The sequence below is a fragment of the Danio rerio genome, chromosome 4 (assembly GCF_049306965.1).
Source record: "Danio rerio strain Tuebingen ecotype United States chromosome 4, GRCz12tu, whole genome shotgun sequence".
In the NCBI taxonomy this organism is placed as follows: Eukaryota; Metazoa; Chordata; class Actinopteri; order Cypriniformes; family Danionidae; genus Danio; species Danio rerio.
The window spans coordinates 5,986,447-6,003,497 of NC_133179.1; the positions used below are offsets into that span (position 1 = coordinate 5,986,447).

The 17,051-nt window shown below is 34.2% G+C and overlaps 1 protein-coding gene across 1 annotated transcript in view; it reads right to left on the reverse strand.

Moving 5' to 3' along the window:
- Positions 1-17,051, reverse strand: part of LOC101884942 (soluble scavenger receptor cysteine-rich domain-containing protein SSC5D) — a 105,295-nt gene that overhangs the window by 84,976 nt on the left and 3,268 nt on the right. Inside the window, exon 2 of the mRNA XM_021475421.3 lies at positions 4,912-5,145. The gene's annotated coding sequence lies outside the window, so the exon portion shown is untranslated. The remainder of the gene's footprint in view (positions 1-4,911; positions 5,146-17,051) is intronic.

Genomic DNA, 17,051 nt, shown 5'->3' on the forward strand with positions numbered 1-17,051 from the left:
TAAGAACTCTTCCTTTCATTTGGCCTTTTTGTTAAAACTTCTGTCAGTGGGCAAAGTGCTGATGTTGGCCACCTTTGGCCTGAAGCCTACAAATACACACAAATGCGCTCACACACAAATACGTGCACACACACACACATTCATTATTACATCATGATTCCAAATGCCAAATCCAAAGATGGTGTAATACCATAAAGACACATTTTCGGAGGGAAGTTTACAGTTAGATTTCTTTTGCAACTCATTAACTGAAACAAATTACTTTAATCTGGATGGGCTGGATAACACAACTTGCCACTGTGATGAAGGCTTTTCTGAATGGTTCATTTTTTATGTTGCTGTGTGGTTATGAATGTGAACAAAAGTCTTATTTTTTCATACACATTTAGTATGGTAGGCTATCTGTGAAAAATACACAGTCATCCTGGCACCGTAGTAAATTGTTATTTGAAATTGCAAAATAACAAGTCTAAGCTTGTTTAATGCTAAAATATTTCTACTACAAAACAAGTTCACATTTAAATCAAAGTATTTTTTCTTTTGAAATTTCTTTTTTTAAGTATTTGAGAAAAACAAACAATTTCTAATTGAGAATTAATTGATTGTACAAGTGAATCCTATCAAGCATCACTGTGCTGCTATTGTAGTTTTTATTAATAGTTTAATGGTTTGAACGTGATTTTAAAATTCAGATAAACCTTAAGTAATTTTGTTTTTGAATTTTTTTTTATAATTTGTTGTTGACATCAAATTAAAATGACAAAGTTGATTTTATATACAGAGAGGATATATCAAAAACTACTAAAAATATGGGTAATATTAATAATATTACAATTTCATTTATTGAAACGGACAATATATAATATGTAATATTCACTACCTGACAAAAGTCTTGTCGTTGATCCCAGTTGTAAGAGCAACAAAAATAACTTGACTTTCCAGTTGATCATTTGGAAAAGTAGCAGAAGGTAGAAGTTTCTGATGAATCATCTGTTAACTACTGGAACCTGCACAGACCCAAGATTCTTACAATAATCAGTAAAGTTTGGTGAAGGAGAAATCATGGTTTGGGGTTATACTCAGTATGGGGGCGTGCGAGACATCTGCAGAGTGGATGGCAACATTAACAGTCTGAGGCATCAAGACATTTGTGCTGCCCATTACATTACAAACTACAGGAGAGGGCAAATTAGCGCTCCTTCTCATACTTCAGCCTCCACATTGAAGTTCCTAAAAGCAAAGAAGGTCAAGGTTGCTCCAGGATTGACCAGCCCAGTCACCAGACATGAACATTATTGAGCATGTCTGGGGTAAGATGGAGGAGGCATTGAAGATGAATCCAAAGAATCTTGATGAACTCTGGGAGTCCTGCAAGAAAGCTTTCTTTGCCACTCCATGACTTTATTAATAAGTGATTTGAGTCATTGCAGAGATGGCTCTTGGGAGCTCTTGGGAGTCCGACACAGTATTAATTCTTTTTCCACAGCACCATGACTTTATATTCTATACTGTACATTATCAAAGTCAGACCTTAGTGTCCTAATTAAATAATTAAAAATCAAGGCATGATCATATTTTATTTTATTAATATAAAGGTAATCTAGAGGCCACTAGAAGTCACTTCCGATACCAAATGATTAACAAGATGTCAAGTTATTATTTGTTGTTCCTAAAACGTGGATAGGTGGCAACACTTTTGGCAGGTACTGTATGTATAAAACTAACCAATAAATATATTATGAGAAGCACTTGTTAAAGTATATAGAACAATAAAAATTATTGAAAAAAATATTTAAAAATTTGTGCTGACAAATAGATGAGACCTAGTGGATTGAAAGGGAGTTTAAAGATTTAAAAATCACGATTATTAAATATTTTGGGACTTTACTTTGATATTTTAATAAAGCCTTTTATACAGCATGTCATCAAACGATTCTAGTTTATAGTTTTGATGCTAAAAATATCTTTAATTCATATAAGATTTATTTGTATTTGAGTTAATTTACAGCATCAAATACTTACATTTACTACCCAATTATGTTTTAAACATTAAATTAAAAATACTGAAAAAATTTGATGTTAAAATGACTGAATATGAGACAACAGTGTGTGTGTGATGCTTTAAATGAAAGTTGGCCTGTGGTTGGGAAAAATGTCAGAGCCATATTTGCCCGAGTGGAACACACACACACACACACACACACACTCTCACACATCACTCCGGCACTACGTGGAGATGCCGCAGCTATAAATGGCAGATCAGATCTTAACAGCAGAGAAAACATGAGAGAATGAGAAAGGCAGTAAAATCAAAACAGCAGCAGATCTACTAGAAAGATGCATATGCATAATCAAATACACACATAAAGGAAAGAGCATGTGTCAAATCTGAACAGGAATAGATGTTGCAATTCTGTGGGGTTTTCTCCGAGCCCAGTTTTCATCAGAGTCTGCATAAAGGTTACACAGTGATCCTTCATTATATAACAGACCTGGAAAAGTTACAACCAAAAAAATAGGAGGTGCGTTCACTATTGAACAGCCAATTCAGGTGCTGCTTACAAGATTTATTAAGTTCTTTGGTGAAGTGAGTGCCAGTATAATGCAGGAGGTGATTCATTTTGGGTAAAGGAGCAAAAGTCTCTTCTTTAAGTCACAAGCAATGGGAGAGTGACAGATAATGGTAGGTAAAGACCTTACATTAGATCTCAGACATGTTCAGCATGGGAAAGGTTGATAGCCCTGATATTCATGATTGACATGGTGTAAAAAGGACTTTGTAAGTGCTCTTGTTTTGTCATTCAGTAAAACATTAAACATTCTTAAATCAACATACTGTAAACTTCAAAAACAAAATGAAACTTTACACAAACTTGCTTTTTGAAATGCTGCCATAACTTTAGGCCTAAAACATAAATGTTTATAACTGACCCTGCTGGTATATTTTTTCTGGTTTTAACAGTTTTTAAAGAAAACTACCAAACGAAATGCTTTCGCTTCTTTAGTTTGAGTGTTTCTAACATTCTTCTGAATATCTTCTTTTGTGTTTAACAGATTTCCAGTGGAAGGGCATCCACTGCATAAAACATATGCTGGATAAGTTGGTGGTTCATTCCGCTGTGGCGACCCCTGATCAATAAAAGAACTAAGCCGAAAAGATAATGAATGAATGAATGTTCAACAGAAAAAGAAAACTAAATTTGAATGGAAACTAAATGTTGGAAACCTGTAACCATTTACTTCCATAATATTTGTTTTTCCTACACTTTGTCAATGACTGCAGGTTTCTAACATTCTTCCGAATATCTTCTTTTGTGTTCGACAGAAAAAGGAAACTCAAAATGGCTTAGAACCACTTTAGAGAGCGTAAATGGTAAGTGAATGTTCATTTGTGTCAACTAATCCCATTAAGAAGAGTTAGACATTAATAGGGTAAAATATGGAATCATGTTTATGCCAGAGGAAAATAAAATTAAACAATAATAATAATAATAATTTTCCCAGTATTGGGTTGCATCTGGAAGGGCATCTGCTGTGTGAAACCTATGCTGGATAAGTTAGCGGTTCATTATGTTGTGGCGACCCCAGATTAATAAAGGGACTAAGCCTAAGGGACTAATGAATGAACAAATAATAATAATAATAATAATAATAATAATGCCATTTTAATTTTCCCGGCCACCATAACACTAGCAACGATACAGGCCTGCAATGGGGTGGGTTATGAATGTGTGTGGGCAAACTGAGTTTCGATTTGTTGATGGTTATGCAGTGAGCATAAAAACTCCTGCGTGTTTTGCAGTACAGTTTTATACTGTGAGTAGTTTGTATATATGTAATTCAGTGACACAATTTTTAGGTATTTACAAATAGAAACCAACTCTAAAGAGTCTGTCACCCTTTAGTCTCTTGTTGCCTTATAATTTTACAATGTGTAATTTCTCGAGTGTGTAAAGGTGGTATGTTTGTAGATTTGTTTATTTATTATTTTTCATTGTAAATCTCTCATGTTGACTTATATTTGGGGCATTTTACTTTCTTTTAGTTGCGCATAAATGGCATATTTTTGTATTTTGTTTTACACCTGAGGTTTTCGCCCAGTCATTTCTATTCTAATTAAATTCATTATATTTTCTGATTTATCTAAGAGTTTTATTCCATTTCTGGTCATTTGTTCAATCTTGGGGAAGATTTATATTCTAAGTTACCTTATTTACATTATATCACTGAATTATATCAGAGGGGCCTAACTTCAACATCTCTGTAAGCATTTAGTTTATTGAACCTGGAGCGCAATCTTAAACTTAATACACCTGGCTGGCGCTACATATTAATAATAATAATAATAATAATAATAATAATAATATTAATATTATAAAAATAATAATAATAACAATTGCCACCTTTTATCTTAAAATACCTTTTGAAATTTGAGACAAAATTAAAAATAACAAAACAAAATTGCAAGAAAATGCTATAGCATACACAGCGAATATACACTAAAATGCTCAAAAGCATTATTGGGAACACATGCACGATTGATAATTCATGAGCTACACATACAAGTTAATAAACAGATAAACATATAATTAAAGAAATAAAATAATACAGTAAAATTAAGTAGTACAACTAATATGTATTTAAAAATCAGTTTGCTAGTTGACTTGCAGCTGTAGTTTGTGCTTTGCAGCTCTTGTGCTGTTGTGAGAGTAACCTCACTGACATCTATACACATTCCCTCACTCTCCTTCCCCCTATTTCTGTCCCGCTCTCTTACTCTTTCACCCTCTTCTCTCTCTCTCTCTCTCAGAGCATTTCATATGACATATGAGATCAGGCCACTTTTACCCGACATACACACACACACATACACAAAGACACTGTGATGGTCTGCCAGAGGTTATAACTCACCTCAGTGTTGTTCGGTCGTCCCACATCTTCCAGCCAAACCCCCAGCAGCGGCGGTCGGTCGGGCCGTCCAGAGGGTTGAGGCCCATGCGGAGGCCTCTCATAGCAGGCATGACTGGAGCATCTGCAGGGTCGCGTTACAGCCAGAAACCATAGGCCTCCTGTCATTTTTCCATCTCTGGGGCCCTCGGTGATGACATCGGCCCCCAGCGCAGCACACAATAGGGTCACAGGTCCCTGAGGTGAGAGGACCGGACGTTAATAAAGGGAAAAGTTATGATTAAAGAGTGTTTCGAAAGCAGATGCAAGTAACACACTCACTGACTTCTATACATTACAAACAGCTTTGTTTTGTTTTATAGATCATTTCAATGTGGTCATGTCATTGGTTCATGAACATTTCCTGCTTGTTATCAAATTATTTTATAACTGTAACAAGAGGTAATTCAATCATAACTAAACGTTAAAACAGATATTTATCAATATGTGGCTCGTTTTGGATTCTCGAAAGCTATAGAAATTAAAAATGTAAAACAGGAAATACGTTGGGACCATGTTTACATCCCTCAAAATGGTCTATAGTATTTAATTGTTTTGCTTTTTCATTTATTTATTTTTTTACAATGTTGCATTTTGGTTGTCATTAAGTTGTCACAGATTGCATTTACATGGACATCAGTAATCAAATCATTTGCCTTAATCTGAATAAGACAGTAATATGATTAAAGTGTTTACATGAGCTGCCTTTTGACATGATTCTGTTTAACATAGCTCATAATTCGATTAACGTCATTGCATCACCACAATATCCACATTTCCTTCAGAGTTTCATGTAATTTCAGGTGTTTCATTTTTAATTTGCTGACTTTAAGTGCAGTTTGGCACTTTCACTTTAATTCAGGAACATTTTATGCATGCCACCGTAACAAACGAGATATTGGATGAGAGTATGAACTGCTTGAAGAGTGTTGTTATGATGGGGTTTAATACCGCACGGCTTATTGGAGAAAAAACCTCCACATTTAGCGATGTAGGTGTTTGTGGTCCTTCACTGACTCGGGTGCAGAAAATAGTGTCAAACAGCCGTTTCTGTATTAAATATCTTGTCAAAAAATGTGGTGAAAATCTACACTATGGTAATAGTTTGATTGCTGTGTTTACATGTCTGTACTGCACTTCAATGATGCCACCAAAATCGGCATACTCCACATGTCATATACATTTCTGTTTAATTCGATTATGACTTCAGTTAAATTAAATTAATCAAAAATCACTGTTAACATGGTAGACTCTTAATCAGAGTATTGAGTAATGGTATTAAAATATGATTATTGGTGCCCATCATTGCAAAAAAATGCAGGGTTCCACATAATTCATTCATGTTGTCCCAACCCAAATTGATTAAGTTAACACTTTTACCAAATTTATGTGGATTGAACATAAGAAATTTAAGTTTTCCCAATGAAATATCAAGAATTGTGTTCTTTCAGCTCATTTTAAATAAGTAGTAGTAGTTGCAATCTAAAAACTACAATTTTACATTGAATGTACACATTAACAAACAACACAATTAGCTTGAAAAATTATGCTGTTACAATGCTATAAAAACAAAACAAAAAATTCAGAGATTTTGGTCAGTCATTTAAACAAGCAAATTGTATGCAATGTAGGTCTAAAAACATCTGTTTTTTATTAAGTTTAATATGTGTTTTTGACATTTTCTGAGAATACCAAAGACTTTACACAGAAGTGTTTGATAAATATATTCTGTGTTGCATTTGATAAAGTCTGGTAAGGTTTGATCACTCTACAACGCGTCACATTCATTGTCCTTTGGCTTAGTCACTATTTCAGAGGTCACCACAGCGAATTGCCAACTATTCCAGGATGTTTTACGCAGCGGATACCCTTCCAGCCGCAACCCAGTATTGGGAAACACTTATACACACTCATTCATACACACACTACAGACAACATTATTCATTCATTGATTCATTTTCATTTCGGCTTAGTCCTTTTATTAATCTGGGGTCGCACATGTTTTTATGCAACGGATGCCCTTCCAGCTACAACCCATCTCTGGGAAACATCCATTCACACTCATACACTACGGACAATTTAGCCTACCCAATTCACTTGTACTGCATGTCTTTGGACTGCGGGGGAAATCAAAGCCCCCAGAGGAAACCCACGCGAACGCAGATAGAACATGCAAACTCCACACAGAAACGCCAACTGACCCAGCCGAGGCTCGAACCAGCGACCTTCTTGCTGTGAGGTGACAGCACAACCTACTGCGCCGCTGTAGGCCTAATAGACAACTTAGTTTATTCAATTCACTTAAAACGCATGTCTTTTGATTGTGGGGACAACCAGAGCACCCGGAGGAAACTGTCTGGTTTAGAAACATTAGAGTGATTAAAATATATATTTTTAAATTACTAAAATGTCCAACGTGGAAATCATTTGATCATGACTACAATATATATTTTTTTGTTTTCGCTGTTTTGGTTGAAATGCTTCCCTTAAGCTACAAATATTAAATGGTTTTCCCAACATAAAAAGCATAATAGCGCTTGTTGGGAAGTGTGTGATAAAGAGAGAGAGACAAGAACAATCAGTATTGGAGTGCCGGTGAAGTGTTGAGGTCAGGTCGGTTTATGGTTCACATACTCGAGCTGATTTATGACACTGTTGCAGTTCCGCTTTGATTCTGTTCATGCAAAGGTGAAGCAAAGCTCTGAACAAGCACTGGGTTCCTCAAGTTTACAAAGACAGTTTAAAGGACAAACCGTCCCTCGAAGTTACTGTCTGTAAAGGCATTCGGGCATGTTGATCTATTTTTAATGTGCTACATGATTACAGCAACAAAGGAAAGGCTAATGAGTCAGAGATGCATGTTGTGCGTTCAGTCTCTCCGTGTGTCTGCACTTGGAAGAAATCAGATCCTCTGCACTTTGGGTGCAGCTGATCACATACCAGCCCGTTTCAAAGCGTCCAGATACAACGTGAACCCTGGCCAGCAACCAACAACGCTTTATAACCTTTATAAACACACAGATGCAGATTAAAGGCTGTCAGTCTGAGCAGGAGCCACCGGGACAGCAGTGTTTGGAGCTGCGCTGTGACTCCAGAGACACGCACACAATGCATCTGTCTGACTGAGCGATCTTTCTCACCGTCTGTCACACAGGCATCTGATATTTAGAGCCCAGCTTTCTATGGTTTAACTGGCATAACTGACATAATCTTAAAATTAAAACACTGTCATCATGCTCTTATGCACTCCTGTTTGTTGTATAGTGACTGCCTAGTCAATCTGCAGGTCAAGAATAGCCAGGATGCATTACGGGGGTTCATGTTTTTCATGTTTTGGTTCCACAAAGAGCCTTTAAGTAAATGGGGATTTTTTCATTGTGTAAAAAACATTTTTTTTTATTTCTTTTGTTGAGTTTTCTACATGTAATATCAATTACAAAATTGATTTTATAATTATCCTTTCAAGTTGTTGCTAACACTACCCCATATAAACACTTCCCTCCCTCACCAGCCTATGACTTCCCATTGAAAAAAATAAAATAAACATAATTAATAAGTAAGAAAAAATAAATAAAAAATAATAGAATTTAAAATATATGAAAAATAAATTATAATAATAAAATAAAACAAATTAAAATTAATAAGTAAAATAAAAAAATATTTATCTATTATTGCTCAGCTTAAGAATCATGAGAGTTGAGCCTCATTCACACAACAAGCGACTCGCAGCACCAAAGCAGCAAGCAACCGTTCATTTCAACAGAGCAAGCGACTTCCGGAGACTTCCGTCTACGCGAGTGGCAGTGACCGTTGGCGACTGGGTGGGCGTGTCAAGAGGCGCAACAACGTTGAGAATCTTTCAACTTTATGCAAATGAAGAGCGACTTTCTTAAGCGACAGCCAATAGGAGCACCAGTAGAGCTCACGTGATCATCTCTCAGCTCGCTCAGAGGCCGGTTGTATTTGTGTTTTATATACCTACACAAACCTGCGTTTGCAGCAGGTCACCACCCAGAGCGACAGGGAGCTACAAAGTCGCTGCTAGTCTGAACGAGGCATTAGCCAGCAGATAATCTAAAAGGGGTACCACACCTTCTCAAAGGTCTTAGAACCAGCAAGTGATAGTATAATTTTGGCCAATTTAACGCAAGTAAACACTTCTTATTTTTCCATGCATTAAAAGATTGTGGAGAGACATGTTTCCACTTCAAAAGGATGAGACTTCTTGAGGGTAAAGTAGTAAAAGCCTGTTGGACCATTTCAGGTTAGCATCTACTGCCAACCCTAAATAGGCCAGGAGTGGATTCGTATCAGATCTATGTTAAACGCATCTTTCAAAGTTTTAAATATTTAAGTCAAATAATCAAATAATTGTGTAAAGAACATTTTACAAAGTCTTTCCAGTATTTAAGAAAATAATTGAAGCGGAAAGATTTCTTGAATGTTGAAGGCTCTTGCTAAACGCATCAACACATTTTCCTCATATGCATTGCTAATGGCCTCCTAATAAAGGTTTAACAGGCATAACTGACGTAATCTTCAAATTAAAAAACTATCGTCAAGCTCTCATGCACTCGTGTGTGTTTTACAGTGACTTCAAAGTTATTCTGCAGGTCAAGAATATTCAGGATGCATCACTTTTAGAAGTATAGGTTACCACCAGATCTTTGAAAATGGCACAAATGAGCCAGTTTTAGTTACCCAAAGAGGCTTTAAGTAAATGGTTATTTTTTCTTTGTGTAAAGAACATCTACAAATCTTAAAAACTCTTTCCAGTATTAAAAAAAATATTGAAATGCAAAAGATTCCTTAAATGTTGAACACTCTTCTATATTCAACATTATGTCCGATTTCAGTAAGTATACATTAACAGGTAACACTTCACAATAAGGTTCATTAGTTAATGCATTTACTAACATGAACTAATCATGAACAACACATGTACAGCATTTATTAATCATAATTGAACATTTACTAAAGCATTATTAACATCCAAGTCCATGCTTGTTAACATTAGTAAATGCACCATGAGTTAACATGAACTAACAATGAACAACTGTATTTTCATTAACTAATGAAGTAAGTAGTAAATGTATTGTTTATTGTTTGTTCATGTTAGTAAATGCATTAATTAACATTAAGTAATGAACCTTATTGTAAAGTGTGTCACATTAACACTTTGTTTCAGCTGGACACTTGCTGAACACATCAACACGTTTTCCTCAAAAGCGGCCGAACAAATAAATCAAAAAGTGCATTGCAGATGGCCTCCGAATAAAGGTTTAACTGGCATTACTGACATAATCTTAACATTAAAACACTGTCATCGTGCTCATATGCAGTTATGTGTGTTGCATTGTGACTGCAAAGTGAATCTGCAGGTCAAGAATATTCAGGATGCATCACTTTTAGAAATATAGGTTTACAGATCTTTTTTTTTTTTGAAAATGACACAAATGAACTTAATTTACTTCCACAAAGAGCCCTTAAGTAAATGTCTTTTTTTTCCTTGTGTAAATAATAGTTTAAAATCTTAAAAACTCTTTCTAGTATTAAAAAAATGATTGAAATGGAAAGATTTCTTGAATGTTGAAGGCTCTTCATGAAAACATTAATGCTAATAAAGAATATTTATTTTTAAAAGTGTCAATTAGTGGAGGATTGCATAAATACACTTCTTTTTTTTTTACAGTTGTGTCTGCTCTAGACATCTGTGTACCAAATTAATATACAATGGTTATGCTTCAGATATAGAAAACTTATTTAAATCACTCATAGATATCTATTTAGCTAAAGTCATCTCATCACTGCAGGCACCACTGAATGATCGGGTTTTTATAGAGCAAATCACTTCTGCGCTGCATGCATTTATACTGCAAACTTAGCTTTATTAACATTTACAACTAATGTCATGCTTCAAAGGTGATTTCAAACATGACATTTAATCATAAGCTTGAACAGCTTTGTAGAATTTAATTTCCTCAAACAAAAAGCATTTGCATGACTGAAATTGTTGCTTAGGAGACAACAAGAACCAAAAATTGCATTAAAAGTCTTCTATATGGCTCAAGCACTAAAACAAACCAATCACTGTCACGTTTCACTGAACATCTCACTTCCAGTCTGATTTACAATCCACAAGTTCAAACCTGATGCCATTCAAGCAACACCAGATGAGTGCATGACAACAAAAAGTTCATCATGTGGTCAGCTCTCCCTTTAAGGAGTTTGCTGTTGATAATCAGTAATAAAATACATTAATTAATGAACAAATAAAGCATATTAAGTTCACTTCTAAGAACAAATGTGTCCCTAAAATCTGACACAAACGCACTAAAAAGCTGCTTTCTATGAGGCAGCATCACACTGTAAACATTCATACAGGCCTGTGTAGGAGTGTTGTGTATGTCTGATTTCACTGAGTATACATTAACATTGGACACACTTTATTTCAGCTGGACACTTGCTAAACACATCAACACGTTTTCCTCATATGCGGCCGAACAATGTATAAATCAAAAAGTGCATTGCAGATGGCCTCCGAATAAATGATTAACTGCATCTGAGCGACCACCCAGATTTCTCACTGCACAAGATAACGTGTTTGCACCTGAAACCAGCACTGTAAAAGTACTCAGAAATGCTCCTTAAGTGAAAGTACAGATACTAAATAATTTGTTGGACTTAAGTAAAAGTATCAGACCAATAATATACATAATATTAAAGACAATTATTTAAATATTTGAACATGTATTTGGGAAAATTGTTAAAAAAATTAACAATCTAGGAAAAATAAAACAGAGTAGTAATTTTGTTTTATGATACGTATTGCTACACTGTAATAAATGATTACTTTATTTAAAAAGTGAGTAAACCTGCTGTATTGTTAAGTTAAATCCTGGAGTTGTTAGATTTACAAAACTTGATGCACAGTTAATTTGCTTGACAATTTTAAGGTAACAGATTTACTCAAATTTTTAAGTCAAGCCAACTAATCGTCTTTGCCAAGTAAAATTCATTAATTTTCCTCCGGCTTAGCCCCTTTATTCATCAGGGGTTGCCGAAATAGAATAACCCTCCGACTTATTCAGCATACATTTTTACACAGCGAATGCCCTTCCAGCTGCAACCCAGTACAGGGAAACACCCATACACACTCATACACTGCAGCTAATTTAGTTTATTCAATTCACCTATTGCGCATGTCTTTAGGCTGAGGGGGAAAAGGAGCACCTGGAAGAAACCCACGCCAACACGAGGAGAACATTTAAACTCCAGTAACTTGTTTTACTTAGGTAAAAGTATCTGGCCAATAATATACACAATATTAAAAAAAAGTCTTTAAATATTTGAAAATGTATTTCTGAAAAATATTAGAAAAAGTAAAAATAACCCAAGAACGATAAAAAACGAGAGAATAGACTCTTGTTTTATCATACATATTTCTAAACTGTAACAAGCGATTAGTTACTTCACTTAAAAAGTGAGTAAACCCGTTGTCACTAGAAATTGTTAAGTTAACTAAACTTAATGATGCACAGTACCTAATTTTAAGGTAAATGACTTACTCAAATCTTTAAGTAAAGTCAACTAATCGTCTTTGCGAAGTAAAATTTTTTATTATTTTTTGGCTTAGTCCCTTTATTCATCAGAGGTCATGAACAGTGGAATGAACTGCCAATTGTCCAGAATATGTTTCACACAGTAGATCCCCTTCCAGGTGCAACCCAGTACTGGGAAACTCCCTTTCACACTCGCAAACATGGGGAGAACATGCAAACACACAAAAATGTTAACTGACCCAGCCGGGACTTGAACCAGTGACCTTCTTGCTATTAGGGAGCAGTGCCACCATGCCGCCCACACAAAGTAAAATAGATAGCATAAATACTTTTGTAGTTAGTGTAGAAAATTTAGAAAGAAAGTTAAATGTTATATAATATTTAATTGTTCAGCAAAGCTGATAGGCAATCATTAGCATTTAAAAAGTTTAATGTCAAGCAAACATTTTAGTGTCCATTTAAAATCTTCATTGTGCATAAGACCAAAGACAATAAAATTAAAAAAATATTACAATCATTAATAAATTTAACATTATGAATTTAAATAAAATTGTAATAAGTAAAATGTGCAGTTTTATTTCTTAAAAAAATCCTATTGTTAAGGTACAAGTAGTCAATTTAAATCATAATTGAGTGGAGTAGAAAGCCCCCAAAATCAAGCAAAATTCCTCAAGTATTTTACACCTCCGTCTGCGACTGGTTTTAACACAAACAATGCTGGGTGGGAAGTAACTGTGTGAGCTCAGATAAGCTCTGATAAGCTCTATCGCTGGATATATTGATTGTGTTTAGCACCCATAAAAATCTGAATCACGCTACTTTGAAGATTGTAAATATTCCTGACGCTAACACACAAAAAGGTCAGATCCTTTGATTTAGCAATAGAGGTCAAACCAGATTTGCACATGCTTACCTTATAAAGACAATAAAGAAAGAAAATATGCGTTAAAAAAAGCAAAGCTGATTAACGGCTAATCTATGTGATTAATTGAATATCATTCGCAATATTCACAAATAACGGAAGGATTAGTGAGGAAATCACAGCTCTGTCATGGGTGACTGAACTGTTCAATCCTGGAAAATATAATCTAGGACATAATGAGTGTGGTCTATAGCAAAATCTGCAACAAGTAGGTCATAAAACTAAACAAAAATCACTTTACTGATAATGATATTGATAAAAATGACAGATAGATAGTATATAACTATAATAGAGTTCAAAATATGTCTAATAAGAAAATAAAATGTCTTATATTAAAGTGCAGAGCATCAAAACTGTAACATTTATAAGAATGTAGTCCGATAATTAAAATTTTATAGGGTTAAAAATTTCAATTTGGAAGGAAAGTTTCACGGTAAGTTTTTCTAAGAAGCAAATAAAATCATCTTGGCTGTGTTTTGTATTGATGCTGTTTTTAATAAATGGAAATGATCAAATTCATCAGGATAAATAAGCATGGTGAAGAGTATTATAAAAAGTTAAAATTATGTAACAATGGGTAAATATCTTAACCTTCAATTCAGAGATATTATTCATTCATTTTCTTTCGGCTTAGCCTCTATTTCAGAGGTCGACACAGAGGAATGAACCGCCAACTATTCCAGCATATGTTTTATGCTGCCGATGCCCTTCCAGCCGCTCTCCATACACTCTCACCCTCATATCTCGAATACGTGGAGAACATGTAAATTCCACACAGTTGCCCAGCCAGGACTCGAACCATCAAACTTCTTGCTGTGAGGCAACAGTGCTAACTGCTGAGCCACAGTGCCGCCACGCAGAGAGTATGTTAGCTTTTATTATACTCTAAAACTATTATTTAAAAAAAAAAGTTATGATGGTTATCAATCAAAATGATTATAAAAATATTCACTTAAATAAATAATACTAGATTTACCTGGTAACTTGAATAAGCTAAATTGGCCGTAGTGTATGTGAGTGTGTGCAACAGTGTGTGGGTGTTTCCCAGTGTTGGGTCGCGGCTGAAAGGGCATCTGCTGCGTAAAACGTGTGCCGGATAAAGCGGCGGTTCATTCCCCTGTGGCGACCCCAGATTAATAAAGGGACTAAGCCGACAAGAAAATGAATAAATGAATGAATTCACCTGGACGTCTTTTTAATTAAGTAGAATTTTACGAAGAGTTAAAATTGCCAATGGCCAAATCATTTTCTTTTTCTTATTAACCTAATATTGAGTGAAATATGAACAAGTCAGCTTTTCCCACATGAAAAAAAAGCTCTAATGACAAAAACATTTATCTTATAACAACCATAAAACTATCATCAAAAATGACACAAAAACTAATCAAGGCACGCAACAATAAACTTTTTCTCTAATAAAAGGCTTTCAATCATGTTTAATGTGGGAACACCCATAGACTGAACCTCAGAAGAGACACTCATCACATGTCAATGACTCCAGCAGCCTGGAATGAAGGATTAGATGGAAAATCTGTGGAATGCCTTAAACTGGGCTCCTAGCAACACTACAGATGAAACACACACTCAAGAGGAAACACACACAATACTCCAGACAGCAGCACACATGTGATATTGCCTTCTGTCACTCAAATACCAAACACTCATTTCTAAAACAAGAATGCAAGGACTTGAGAAGCTCAAAAAAAGGCATATGAGAAATGACCTAGACCCCAATTTAATTTACTCATTCATCTGAAGGACTTCTAAAATTTGAGAAATAATGAGGTTTTAAGACATAAAAAATATAAAAATGTTTTAAATCATGAGGTGACACGTGAGGAGAAAGCTTAATTAATATAAAGTCTTGATATAACGTTTAATCAGAGGGGGAAAACGAAAGTCACTTTATGTTTAAAACTAGAACAAATGTCTGTCAATAAGACATGAATGAATGAATGAATGAATGAATGAATGAATGAATGAATGAATGAATGAACTCGAATCTAATTAGTATGAATGTGTTGCAGAAATTAAAAGATGTTTAAAACTAGAACAAAAGTCTGCCAACAGGTCAATGAATGAATGAATGAATTAACAAAAATCAAATTCATATGAATGTGTTGCAGAATTAATACGATTTTTAAAACTAGAACAAATGTCTGCCAATAAGTCAATAAATGAATGAATAAATGATTGATTGAATGAATGAATGAATGAACGGAAATCAAATTCATATGAATGTGTTGCAGAATTAGGAATTATTTTTAAAGCTAGACCAAATGTCTGCCAATATATCAATAAATGAACAAATGAATGAATGAATGAATGAACAAACAAACTAGAATCTAATTCTGTGTTGCAGATTTAAAAAAGATTTTTAAAGCTAGAATAATTGTCTGCAGATTGGTCAATAAAAGAATGAATGAATGAATGAATGAATGAATGAATGAATGAATGAATGAATGAATGAATGAATAAACAAACAAACGAAAATCTAATTCAATTGAATGTGTTGCAGAATTAAAAAGATTTTTAAAACTAAAACAAATGTCTGCCAACAGGTCAATTAATGAATTTATGAATGAATAAATGAATGAACGAATAAACAAACTAAAATCTAATTCATATGAATGTGTTGCAGAATTCAAAAGATGTTTAAAGCTAGGACAAATGTCTGCCAATAGGTCAATGAATGAATGAATGAATGAATGAATGAAAAAATCTAATTAACTTGTTGCAGAATTCAAACATTTTCTAGAGTTAATATCATAAAAGCAAAATCCTTTCCTTCCCTTGTTTGGACTGAAATACCAGTTTTTCCCACATGCAAATATTTCTAAATGATTTCAAAAAGATTTTAATCTTGTTTTAAGTGGCAGATGGACTTAATTTGGATTATTTCATGAAGTACTTTGCATCTGAAGTAAATGCATCTTGATTTACAAATCTGTGCTGCAAAACCAGACAAAAATAATGAGACAGAAAATCATTTTTGTGATGTTCCAGCCAAACAGCTCAACTCATAATGAGTCACACACAATACGGCTTTTCATACTGAACCTATTATCTTTTAAATCCACAGCTAACCATTTTTAGAGGGTGGATAAGGACCAATTTTGCAGGCATGCAAAGCTCATATTAATATTTATATTATTAAGTATTAATTGAGACCTTGACAGTTTTGGCATCGTTAAAAATAAGAAACCCCACCAAATTTGTATACAGCACTTGTTCAATCTGTTGGACTAAATGTATAAATATACTAAAAACCATGATGAACTAAAAAAAAAAAAGATATCCAACACTTTACAATTTTAGGGTTTGTTAAAAAAAAATACTTTTCAAATCAAGGGTATAAGTTTCCCTTATAAGTTTGAGTTTATTTGGATTCAAATTAGCTATGTCTTGAGGCATTGCAAGATATATTTACATAAAAATAAACAAACATTAATTTGTTTAAACAATAATAATGAATTCATTCATATGTAAAAGGATAAGTGGTTAAACAGTATTATAAATTATTACAAACATTCTACTGACAAATGGGTAAAACCTGTACAATTTTGGAAAATATTAACTATTGTTTCAATGAAGGCGTTTGAATTTGCTCAGAAAAATGT